This window comes from Rhodamnia argentea, chromosome 1, assembly GCF_020921035.1.
Source record: "Rhodamnia argentea isolate NSW1041297 chromosome 1, ASM2092103v1, whole genome shotgun sequence".
NCBI classification, from domain to species: Eukaryota; Viridiplantae; Streptophyta; class Magnoliopsida; order Myrtales; family Myrtaceae; genus Rhodamnia; species Rhodamnia argentea.
The window spans coordinates 26,635,696-26,649,192 of NC_063150.1; the positions used below are offsets into that span (position 1 = coordinate 26,635,696).

At 39.3% G+C, this 13,497-nt stretch overlaps 1 protein-coding gene and 2 long non-coding RNA genes across 3 annotated transcripts in view; 1 reads left to right on the forward strand and 2 right to left on the reverse strand.

Moving 5' to 3' along the window:
• Positions 1 to 13,497, forward strand: part of LOC115753688 (disease resistance protein L6-like) — a 420,087-nt gene that overhangs the window by 77,995 nt on the left and 328,595 nt on the right. The gene's annotated exons all lie outside the window — the stretch shown is intronic.
• Positions 1 to 13,497, reverse strand: part of LOC125313590 — a 108,406-nt gene that overhangs the window by 73,352 nt on the left and 21,557 nt on the right. The window lies entirely within an intron of this gene.
• LOC125313586 lies at positions 4,050 to 4,873 on the reverse strand. The gene is made up of 4 exons (XR_007197248.1): positions 4,732 to 4,873; positions 4,591 to 4,610; positions 4,203 to 4,209; positions 4,050 to 4,062 (listed from the first exon to the last, which is right to left on the reverse strand). It is a non-coding gene; the product is annotated as an uncharacterized LOC125313586 (long non-coding RNA).

Genomic DNA, 13,497 nt, shown 5'->3' on the forward strand with positions numbered 1-13,497 from the left:
TACAAATTGTTCCCTCCTGTTCAAACTTCAAACAAATTGAGGTAACTAATTTCATGTGACAGCCAATGTTTCGCCTTTTTGCAGTCAAACTCTTACACAGTTATGAACGGAGAAGTTTTTACGTGCACTGTCCAATTACCTTTTTTGCATGGTGATAATTGAGAATCTGATGAAGGTATTGAAATTATGGTACCTCCGTACAACCAGAGGGTTCTTAAGATTGTTTGACTGTTTTTTCTTTTGCAGTTTGGTTTGGCTTTTTAAGCTATATTCTGTGTGGATGGTTTCTCCTTGCTTTTATTTCCCCGGCTGGAGGTATGCATGTTGATTGCATTGTTTTTATTTTTATTAGAAATCCTTGTCGATCTGCTGCTTCACATATTTCGAAGTTGATAGCCTCGCTTCACTTTGGAGATAACTTTGTTATACTGTAAACAGTTTGATGAATGTGTGTTGGAAGGTCATGGTTGTCATCCTGGAACTTTACTGCATAGTCAACTCATTGTTGCAACTGTGAAGAAGACAGGCACTCTGTATTGATGTGCTTAAAATTTAAGAAACTCATTTTTTGCCGGTTTCTGAGGAATAAAAGTTAAAGAAACTCACAAGAAAATTTCTGTGCAGGGAGCTGTGGCTAATTGGGCAGCTATACAGATGGAGACCAAAGAAAGACAGATGAAGGATGAAATTTAATGTTGACCGTATTCCGTCGCACAATCTTGGGGTGGTAAACCCTGTATTCATCTGTTTTGGGGGATGATAGGAATGTTTGGCAAACCGGATTGTGTTTTTTCCCCCTTTGTGGTGGGCCTACAAAAATGATTTTTAATTTCGTGAAATGTGTGCTCTCTTCATTGTTATGCGACAGAACTTGCTTATCAGTTCAGATGCTCTTTTACTAGGAAATACTGGAATGGTTTGTCTAGACCTGGAGAAAAATGTTGTATGCTTAAAGTGGTGCTCCACTCCTGCCAAAACCAGTTCATGGACCTCTCCATTTGAAAATGACGTTGTTCATTTTATGTGGTTCTCTTACTTTTGACACAACCAGTTCATTCTCCTGCTCAAGGTGGTTCTCTTACTTTTATCAACCGTACACATTGGTCACTTATGTGAGATCCTCGGAGCTGCTGGTCTGTACTTTAAATTTGAAACTTATAACCGTGCCCTGTAAAACTTAACTTTGTTTTATGTTACACAATGAGGCATATAGTCAAATGTGTAGGTTTTAATTCGTGACATAAGCTCTCGTTCACTTTTTGGTCATCCTAGGAACGGAACTTTAGGTTTCAACATTGATTAAGGATAATCGCTAAACGACAAAAGAGTCCCATATGACAGTTTGAGCTCTTTCTTTCGGTAGTAAATAAGCAAGACTCTCGGGGTTCTTTTTGTAAAGGTAAGTTGTGGTTAGCTAAGTTAATGCGTAAAATTCATGACAATATATCTTTCCCAACGTTTTGGTGCTATACTCTTACTTGTAATGTACAAACTCCAGCTTAGCTGGTCTCTTGTACAATGTGCTTTGAATGGTCATAATTGGTAACTCATGCTTTGAAATGATGAAGGAATTTCTGTTTTTCGGGTTTACGCTAATGTTAATTCCTGCATATCAGAAATGGAAGGTAAAAGCTTACAGCTCTCGTTCCAAAGGCCAATCAGATCATTCTTACATGTCTAAGCCGAGATGATATAAATTGTTCTGCTCCTAAAATTCGATATTCAGCAGAATTGCCAATTGAAATGGTGCAAACTTCAGACAAGATCATCATTTCTTTGGAAAATGGCCTGATTTAAGTGTTAATCTGTACAATTTCCTGCCAGGGAACACTTGAAGTACTAGGTTGCGCCGATAAAACTTTTATGTGCCAATGAGCCAGTAATAGATGGTAAGGTCACCGAATGAAAGTGGTCTCCCTAGACTGTCATTGTTTGGGAAAATTATCCAAAGAATCCTAAACCTATTGCACTTATGTTGATTCAACCCTAAACCTTTTAGTTATACCAATTTAGCCATAAACTGTTTGACAACTTGCCAAACTAGTCCTAAATCTTTTAACGAATGATCAATTTAAACCTTCTTGTCAATACTCAAATAATAGGTTTAGGACTAAAATGACAAAACTTCAAAAAATTTAGAACTACGGTGAAGCTATATATATGTTTGGTCTCAATCGGTCTTTCCCTCAAGAAAAAACAAGCGCCTTCTAGGAATTTGACCGAGATGTGTTATTGCTGATTTAAACCGGACTCAGATAGTCATGGCCACGGGCCGGGAATCGGCGGTTCCATTTCCAATTTAGGGGGAACCGAAACCGAGCCCTTAAGTGGCAGTTTCAATTCCGATTTTGAACCGGCGGTTCCGAGCCGATTTTGAGCCTCATTGCGGTTCAAAACCGAAAATGGAACCTCTGGTTTCGGTTTTTGAGTTTAAGAATTAAATTGTAATGAATTTGTAATAAAATTGTAATCAAATTATCAAATAATGAATTATGAAATAAAATAAAATAACGAATTATGAAATAATGAATTATCAAATATAAATTGTAATCAAATTTGGGGGAAAAAAAGGGGGGGGGGAGGGGCTTGAACTTAATGAATTATTATTAAGCGTCTACATATCTTCTTGGGGATAAAAAAATCAAAGCCCATGTAGTTCTCTTACCTTTGATAATCCTATACTTACCTCATCTTCAATTATCGCTGTCCGTTTTGATAATGGTACCGGTGCCGATGGTATCTCCATCATCAAAGAATTTGGCTTCATTATTGTGATCTATTTCTTGTTGTCTATATTGAGCCTTTGTCCAATCATCAACACAAGCTTGAGCCTCCACCGAATCGAGAGTTAATCTTGAACGTTGTTCATCCAAAATATTGCTTCCAACGCTAAATGCTTGTTCTACCGTAATCGTCGAGCGAGGGGTTGCTAAAATTTATGTTGCAATTAGAGCAAGAATTGGGTAATGGGTGGAATGCCTTTTCCATCAATCCAATATTGTGAAATCTGTGTTGCCTTCATATTCATCAAACTCAAAAGAAACGGTTAGATAGCTCTCTATTTCAGAATTACTTCCTATTGCTCCCTTTTGCTTTTTTTGCTTATGCAATAGAAGTTGGTGCCTTCTACTAATTTACCTATGTTCTCACTTTGTATTTCATTAGATTGAGAAGATCCACTATCACCTAAATTATATGTACTACAAAATTCATTATATAATTCTATTATTATGTTTTTAACCCTTGTTTGTATAGTTCTAATATTTACCACATCAATTAAATGTAAACATTCATAATACATATTCAAATAATCAACTATACCATCTAATTTACAGCGTGGATAAAAAACACAAGCAACTAAATAAATAATAGGAATTTTCCTATAATAATGTAGCCATTATGTTCGCATTGCTATAATAGTGTCACTTAATTTATCATTATTTTCATTTTCTTCAAAAATTCCAACAATATTAATACATTCTATTAAAAATAAATACGTAGTAGGATAATAAATACCGAACAAAGTATAAGTTGCATCATTAAAAACTTTTAAAAGATCTATTTTTTTTTGGGAAATATCCCATTCTTGTGGGTATAAATTAATTTGAGTTATATTATTTGAAATAAATGTACATAATAAATTTTTATAAGCAAAAGATTCATTAAGCAACTCGTAAGTAGAATTCCAACGATTTGAAACATCTATTGGAAATCTTTTTGGTTTTTTTCCATTTGCTCTACAAAATTTTTACCATTCTTTCATTTTTTGAGAATGTTTTCATAAAAATTGAATTGCTATTTTTATTGGGCCGAGAAAAATATCAAGAGTTTTTAAATCATCTTATACACATAAATTTAAAACATGACAAGCATATCTAATGTGAAAAAATTATCCACCAAAAACGGGTTTACAAATCTTTTCTAATTCAACAATTGAAGCGGTATTTGTAGCAGTATTATCAAAACTAATCGAAAAAATTTTATTAAGCAAAAAATTTCTATCAAAGAAAAATGAGAGAGAGAATTTTTCGAGCAAGTGTTTTTGAACCAACCCTTTGAAGACTATTTATATTAGTATAGAAATGAACGTCGATGAAGAGTCACGAATCTGTACGGTTTCGTTAATGAAGGATTACGAACCTTCACAAATCCGTACGATTTTGTTGATGAAGGATCACGAACCTTAATGAAGGAACACGAACCGAACAGCTCTATTTTTTCGAACAAACATGTTCGTTCAATCAAAGAAAAAATTTCCGACCAAATATACTTGTTCGGACATGTCCATTCGAATTGTGTCCGTTTGGTTTTAAAAAAATAGAATAAATAAAACTGATGGGTATATAAAAAAAATAGGAACGTGCGGGCCCGAGCTGAGCTGCCGGCGGCGGCCCGTGTACATGTGGGCCGACCTAGTTTTGCGTAGGTCCTCTCCCTTCCACACAAGTAGAGTGCCCCTTGGGGCTCAAACCGATTTGTGAGGTTCCAATATTTAAACCCATCTCTCATATACTCTTTTTCTAATGTGGGACTTTTCATCATTCATTTCTCATTCAACTTTTTATGGGACTTTGAAACCAAAATCCCAACATAAACTTCTCGAGGAGTCTCTGAAAAATACAATCATTGGACGAATGATAACGAAATTGAATCGAAGGATAGTTGAGTTCCTGAATTCTGATCAAGGACTCGGAGCAAGAAAGCAAAATAAGAGAGCGAATGGGACCATACCTGCGAAGAAGATGAAGAAGAAGAAGTGCCGTCCAAAGGAAGACGGGGATCAAAGAGAAGAAGTGGGTGGAGCCTGAGCAAAACAGAGACTTCGTCGTCTATGTCACGCTCGCACTTGCAGTCCGATTTGAGCAATGATCCTGATAGAATAAATGATCCCGGGAAGACAGCCGAGTATGGTCAGCAGAAGGCAGATCCAGAACTCAATTTGTCGACCATCACAACCCACTAAACCAGTTAGTGCTTTCACCACACAAAAAGGAAAAAAGAGAGAAAGAAAACCAAAGTGGGTACAAAACATGTAATTTCCTAAATATGGAAATTGTCTCCTGCCCATCATAGTTTGCTTAAAGAGACAGAGGCAAACGTGCTTACTAATTGATTGCAAAAATGCAGTTTTTCACTTTTCTTAAGCTACCCTTCATACAAATAATCCCAAACTTATCAAATCTATTAGTTATTAATAATTCATGATGGTATTTCAAACGCACAATGATATTTCAGGTACAGCAAGTGAGGATATTTCAAAAGCAAAATGATATTTCCAGTACCGCGAAGTAGCAAATCAACCGAATTACTCGCAAGCAAACACATTGTCAATTGACCGCCCTCCATTTGACCAGATGGAAAACCAATTTGTGAAGAAGGGTTTGCTCGAACCAGCAAATTGGATGATTTCGAGTTTCTGGAAACTCTGCATGAAACAAGGCCACTTGGATTTTAATCATGAGGATTAGCTTGGATGAAAACATCAATCTCGGTACATCCGCAAAGCGACTTAAACTTAGCGCAACATCCACTTTCTAAAAGTCAGAACTCTAAATGAATGTGTTAAGTCACGTGGCCTTTTCCCCTCTCTTTCTTTTATTTTATTTATTATTTTATGGTCGTTTATTGGTATTTTGGGCTTGGCCCATCTAATGTAATAAGCTATTATCTGTTATAAAAAAACAAGCTATGTAACCAATCTAGGTACACACGGTTTTCTCCTCATTCTCTCTCTATCGTCGCTCTGTCTTCTCTCTCTCTTGTCCGCCAATTTCATGGTATCGGAGCGGGGATTTGTTTCATCCCTTGTTTTGATCGGCCCTCACCCTCTTCTCCTCCTCCTTTTCATTTTCTCTTTTCTTCTATAACGGGCACACATCAGCATGACTTCGAAGCCATAGATTTCTTGCCAAGCCCGCCTGGCGGTGTAGGCTGGTCTTCCGCTTTCAGTCCTAAGGTGCTGGTATTGTTATCTTCTTGTTCTGGTCCGGAGGTGCTGGTTTCTTCGTGTAGAGACCTAGCAGGTGTCTCCCTCTTTTTTTTTTTTTTTTTTGGCAACAACAATGGCAAGAGATGATCCATAGAAGGAGGTAATCACGCTTGATGGTTTTGGAGTAGCGCAGGCTGCGGGTTTTGTGGGCTCTAACAGTATCGAGGGTGTTGTCTCTTTCCCAACGAGACTGTCTGATGAAAAATTGGAAGGAGCCATAAATTTTCAGATTTGGCGAAAGACTACTCTTATATGTTTAAAAGGTATGGGTAAGGCTAAATACTTGACTGATTTGCCTCCTAAGTCTACCGATCCTAATTATTTGAGTTGGGAGATTGAAGAGAACCGTATCTTCGGACTTCTCTTAAATTCCATGGATCACAAAGTTAAGGTTATGATTGCTAATTGTCCAACGGCTCGAGATGTGTGGAATCATTTGACTATGTTATATTCAAACACCAACAACAAATCTCATGTGTGTGATGTGTTGAAGAGATTATTTCAACTTAATTAGGAGGAGCGGTCTATTCAACAGTTTTATGCTAAGTTTTAGGCCCTGTTTGATGAACTTGATTTGTTGTGGCCGATTCCAATTAGTCCCGATGAGATGATTGCACAAAGGGAGCAACTCGGTGTTATGTGTTTCTTGTTGGGTCTTCATCCCGATCTTGAGTTAATTAAAAATCAGCTCCTCTCCGAGAGCGTTCCCATATCTATTCCCAAGGTCCGTAATCGGCTAAGTAGCATTACCATTGGGGCTCATACTCCATATGTGCAACTAGAATCTAGTGACAAGTCTACTTTATTCTCTTCTTTTGGGAGTGGTAGATCACGTGGTGGTCGTGTATGCCGAGGTGGCCGTGGAGATCGTGGTGGTAGTAAGGACCAGCGTGTTTGTCATCATTGTGGTATTCCTGGTCATCTAATGAGCAACTATTATAAGTTGCACGGTTATCCAAGTAGTAACAAAGTGGCCAATGCCTCGATACCTGCATCTTCTGAAATTCGGGAGACTTCTCCTACTTATGGGAGGAGAATTATTGCGATGATCGATGAGGAGTTTGCACAGTATACTCAATTTTAGGTAGACGGGTAGGCTTCTCTACGCTACCTATGCACATATAGGTAATCATACGACACATGTTTCCACGTGTTGTGGCAAATGGGTTGTTGATTCTAGTGCTTCAGATCACTTAACAGGGACAATAGGTAATCTCACAACCTATTCGTCTTCATCACATGTTAGTGCTATTACTATGGCGGATGGCCCTTCAGCAATTGTAAAAGGGAGTGGGAATTCCTATTTTACATCGAATTTAACATTGTCTTCTATGCTTTATGTTCCGAATTCACCTTTTAATCTACAATCGGTTAGTTAGATCACAAAACAATTGAATTGTTCAGTCTCTTTTTTCCTTGATGGTTGTGTTTTTTAGGATCTTTTGACGAGGAAGGCCATTGGTAAAGGAAGGCTCGAAGGAGGAGTCTATGTTATTGAAGCTACACCACCGTCGGTAGCCTATTTCGCCACATCCCCAGTCCATATGAGATTCACTGTCGTCTCAACCATCCAGCTTCTACCACCCTCCATAAGTTATATCCTCATTTTAAGAATGTTTCCTTTGAATGTGAGTCATGTCGGTTTGCTATGCATCATCGTGTGCCTTATTTTTCTAGAGTCAATAAAAGAGTATTAACTCCATTTGAGTTATCTCATTCGGACGTATGGGTCCTTGTCATGTCGTATCAAAGCTTGGTTTCAAGTATGATGTAACCTTTGTTGATGACCATTCACCGATGATATGGGTTTATTTAATGAAAAATCGTTCTGAGGTATTTCAAATTTTTTGTGAATTTTTTGCTAAAGTTCGAACTCAATTCTCCACTTATGTTAAATGTTTGCGCAGTGATAATGGTCGGGAATATTTATCCTCTCAATTCATGTCCTTTCTTTCCCGTAATGGTGTTGTCCATCAAACTTCTTGCCCCGACACACCTCAACAAAATGGTGTAGGAAACGCAAGGATATGCATCTGTTAGAGGTTGCTCGTGCTCTCTTGTTCCAGCACAATGTTCGAGTCATTCCGGGCGGATGCGGTTTTGACCGCTTGTTATCTTATCAATCATCTTCCCTATGTTATTCTCAATGGAGAAATCCCTTCCCGTGTGTTGTTCCCTATTAAATCTCTATTCCCTCTCTCTCCCAAGATATTTGGGGGGTGTGTGTTTCGTTCATGATACACAACCTCGGGTTTCTAAACTCGACCATAAGTCTCTTCATTGAATTTTTCTATGTTATGCTTGGCATCAGAAAGGTTATTGCTGTTTTTCTCCTAATTTAGGTTGCCACGTTGTCTCTGCAGACGTTACCTTCCATGAGTCTCAATCCTATGGCACTTATAATGATTCTTCATCTACTTTCTTGGAGGATGTCCTAGTCCATCTCCTTTGTCCGATCTTACCTACGGGATACCATCTACACCCACAACCTAATCCACTGACGTGTGGTATGGTTGTGTGTATCATCGCCGGCCGGTTCTTGTGATTTCTTTGACCCTGTCCAATGTGCCTTCTAATGACTCATTAGATCCTCCTCCGGATGCATCTTTGCTAGTGCTACCTCCATTAAATACCTCTCCATTAGTGCCGGATCTCCCCTCAAATGATGAGCCTATTGCTCTCCCTAAATGTATTCGTGCTTGTCGTGATAGACCCGTTTATATTGACTCTTATAAGGGTTTATCTATTCAGATACAAGCGTTGATTCCCACTTTGGATTCCATCTCTGTTCCATGGTCGGTTTCTGATGCCTTGGCTCATTCCGGTTGGCGTGTTGCTGTGGTGGATGAGTTGTAGGCCTTGGTTTAGAGTGAGACACGGGAACTTGTTCCTCTTCCCATAGGTAAGCAAGCTATTGGTTGTAAATGAGTTTATACTATCAAGGTTAACCTGGATGGCTCGCTTGCTAGCTTGAAAGCTCGTCTTGTTGCTAAGGGATATGCTCAAGAATATGGTGTTGATTATTTTGAGACCATCTCCCCGGTGGCTAAAATAGCGTTTGTTCGGTTATTTATTTCTCTAGCAACCTCCCATGATTGGATCCTCCATCCGCTTGATGGCAAGAATGCTTTCTTGAATGGCTATCTTGACGAGGAGTTGTATATGGAGCAACCTCTCGGGTTTGCTGCTTAGAGAGAGTCTTGTAAGGTCCGTCGCCTTCATCGCTCTTTATATGGTTTTAAGTAGTCACCTTGTGCATGGTTTAGCAAGTTTACTATAGCTGTTGTATGGGATTTTGGCATGAAGCATAGTATTAAGGATAGTTCTGTTTTCTATTATACTTCTCCTGCGGGTTGTATCTATATGGTTATATATATGGATGATATTGTGATCACTGCTAGTGATTAGCAGGCATCTCCAGGCTCAAGGAGTTCTTGCGCAGTCAATTTCAGATCGAGGATCTTGGTCTTTTGGGATACTTTCTTGATATTGAGGTTTCTAAATGTAAGAATGGTGTTTTTCTATCTCGGAGGAAATATGTCTTAGATTTATTACGGGATACATGGCTTTTTGGGGCAAAATATTGTGAGTCCCCCATGATTCCTAGTGTAAGCTCATGTTGCAAGAAGGGCCCCCGATTCCAGAGCCCGAGAGGTATCGTAGATTAGTAGGAAAACTCAATTATCTCACCGTAACCGGACCCGATGTTGCCTTTCCGGTCGGTGTTGTTAGTCGGTTTATAGCCGACCCTCGTGTTCCTCATTGCAAAGCTGCTCTGTGCATTGTAAAGTATCTGAAGAAGGACCCCGAGAAGGGTGTTATCTATCAAAATCACAAACATTCTCTCATCGAAGCATTCCGTGATGTTGATTGGGCTAGATCTCCCGTTGATAGGCGATGTACATCTGGTTTTACTATATTTATGGGTGGTAATCTAGTCTCATGAAAGAGTAAGAAGCAAGATGTGGTTGCTTGGTCTAGTTGCAGAGTAGAGTATCGCTCAATGGCAAGTACCACCGCTGAGATTATGTGGTTGCAGCAACTTTTGACAGAGATAGGCTATTCTATTGATTATCCTTCTAAATTATAGTGTGATAATCAGTCAACCCTACATATTAGAGATAATTTAGTTTTTCATGAGAGGACTAAACACATCGAAGTTGATTATCACTTTGTTAGAGATTCTTTGCTCGGAAATGTCGTCGAGTTCGAATATATTCGGACCGGTGATCAACTTACAAACATCCTTACAAAATCTACTATTGGAAAGAGGATAGAGTTCATTTGTAACAAGCTGGAGATGATGAATATCTATGCTCCAGCTTGAGGGGGAGTGCTAAGTCACGTGGTATTTTCCCCTCTCTCTTTCTTTTATTTATTTATTTATTTTATAATTGTTTATTGGTGGTTTGGGCTTGGCCCATCTAATGTAATAAGCTATTATCTATTATAAATACAAGTTATGTGACCAACCTAAATACACATTAGGGGTGAGCATGGGCCGGGTCTAGACCAAGACCCTAAAACCGACTCTGTTATAACCGGTTCCCAGTTTTTGGAACCGAGAACCAACCCTATTTGTCTTGGAACCTGTTTTGGAACCAACCCTGTTTTTCGGTCCGGTTTCGGGGTCTACCCGAAAACTTGTTTTCCTTTTTTTTCATCAAAATAATATGAGCATCGATGAAATGAGCAACAAAAATTATGATACACCAAAAGAAACAATCCAAAAAATAATAATAAATAATAGCATGATCCACCAAAAGCAACAAACCCCGATATAAAAAATAAAAGTTACAATCCATCAAAAGCAACAATGATCCTCCGTAACGCTGAATTAACATAGTGCAAGAATCACACTTCAATTTTCGTTGTACCCATTAAAAAAGAACTGAAATTGTAAGATCCAAATAACATGCTAAAAGACACCACATTAAGCGCGCATGAATCAGCACTAGAAAAATTCAAACACCACGAGCATAAAACCAAACTCATAGTTATTTGGACACTGCATTAGGGTTTTTTTTTTTTTAAAGTAACTAAAAATCGGTTCTAAAACCGCTCTAGGTGGGTCTTCACCTAAAACCGAGAACCGGACCGGTTTCAACCGGTTCCTAAAAATTGGAACCGAAACCCGGACCGGTTTGAGCAAGAACCGATTCCCGACCCTGTTTTTCGGGTGGGCCGATCCGGGTCCGGGTAAACCCGGTCCAGTTGCACACCCCTAGTACACATGGTTTTCTCCTCATTCTCTCTCTAATGCCGCTCTTTCTTCTCTCCCTCTTCTCTACCAATTTCGGAAGGAATCAGGTCGATCATTTCAAACAACTAGTCGGGAGCATTCGATATCCGGAGAAGTACCCAATATAGATGCCTACCGGAGATCACACATCACCACACGCACATTTGTCTTCTCTGGTCATAGCACTCGTTTCACACAAGGGACTTAAGCCCTACGCGCTCCCTCACCCCCAAAGAAAAGATTAAAAATGAACCTCCAGCTCGTCATATAAACAAACACTCGAGCAAACTCTAGACGAAGCCAACAAAGCTAAATAGGAAATCGGAGATCGGCTTCGAGGCACGCGGGACAACGTCGATTACCGTAAGAAATCCTAACCGAGATGCAATCGGCGCGGGGCGTTGAGAACCGAGGGGCCCGAGTAGGTCTAATGGCACCAGCCCTTATTGGAACATAACCAAGGTCCAGCCCGAAAATTCTCTAAATTTTAGAGCCAGGCTAGGTGGGGCTGGGTCGAGTCGTGTTGGGCCTTTTTAACACCCCTAATTGAAGTTATGCCGCGAGAATCATGCTAAAAAATGGCACAAACCAAAATTGTCCTTTTTCATTTCAAACAACATATTTTTCCACTTTAGGTCATTCATTAACCCCGAGTACCGACGCTAATTCATGCACAATTAAACAAATCCTCAAAGAACACATGTCGGGTAGGTCCGTAGTTGTCAATTTGGTCTTGTCAAAACATTTTATGGTTCAACAAAATTTCTAACTCATTTCCTTTTTACCTCCAACAAACACTAGGCGAGCAGGTGAATTTGCAAAAAACTCACCGTGGAGGTTTTCAGAGAATTGAAAAAGGCTTATTTGGTATAATCGTCTTCCTTGCTCAGTGTCGACAACCATGTCAACCATGTGGATGCAATCATGGGGATGCTAGGTGCTCAAACAAGTGAAACACGGACTATAGGAATCCATGGGATGAGTGGCATTGGAAAGACGATTATCGTAAAAATCATCTACAATGAACTTTCAAACAATTTCAATCATTGTTGTTTTCTGTCCAACATCTGTGAAATGCCATAACACAAGGGCATTGAATGATTGCAGAATCAGCTCATCTCTAACATCCTCAAAGTTGAATGCTCGGGAATAAGAAACATTCATGATGGTATTAAAATCATCAAAGATAGGTTGTCTAATAAAAAAGTAGACCTGTCAAAACGGGTGAGTTGGGTGGAGTTTGGGTCGGGTCATAAATGGTCCGACCCAAATTGACCCATCAACCCATTTGTGACCCATAGTCAGTACAACGCATGAATCTATGTCTAGCTGCAATGCTTTGTGATGGGCAATTTATAGACACTAATCAAGGTTAAATGCAATGGATGGTCCATCCCGAAATAAACGTGATTCTTTCTATATTCGATCGATGGCTATGTAAGTGCTTCGACGAAGATCAAGCCCAATTTGGGATTCCAGCCCAATTATTCCACCAGGCTTTGTGTTTCAGAGTTAATTCGGGCCTGGGCCTGATCAGGCCATTAAACTGGACCGCCTAGAGTTTTGTTTTTTTGGGGAGTCGAAGACTGCCCGGAGTTCACCTCCCCGAAGATAGGGGAAAAAAACTTAGATAATAACCTGTATCCGTAGAACATTTGGCATGACATAGACAATAAATAAAGAGGAGTTAATATTGTTCCAATTTCCATTACAAAGGTATTTTATCCTGCATGGAATTCTTATAGACTAATGGTCTTACATGTGCAAGTCTTGGCAGAGAAAATTGAGGTTGTTAGTTTCTCGGAAAGTGGAGGGCCACATCTCCAGAACCAACATGAGAGGAGCCATTTCTTTTTCTTAATCGTAGTCTATTAGCTTGTAGCCTAGTGCTAATACCTTTTTAAGGAATCATTCAATACGCATATCTTCATCTTTGAGATGCCTGACAATGTTACCATGTGCCTGTCCTAATTTTGATAGATTAATTGCGTAGGAAGCTGATGTTTTGTGTCCATTCGTCCCTAGATACAGGGAGTCACAATCGCCTAGATTATATTTTCGAAGAAGAATTATATCGGAATCATCCGCGAAATCGCTGGTGGACCTCGTATTATACATTAGATGCTGAAGAACACAAGACTAACACTGCCATTTGGCTGTACATTGGAAAAGAATGGAGCGTATACTGTGCATTGTTGACTTAGTCACAGTCAAATTACGTTGCAATAATATTCTATGGAAACTGTATCACCCCGTCTGGCAAACG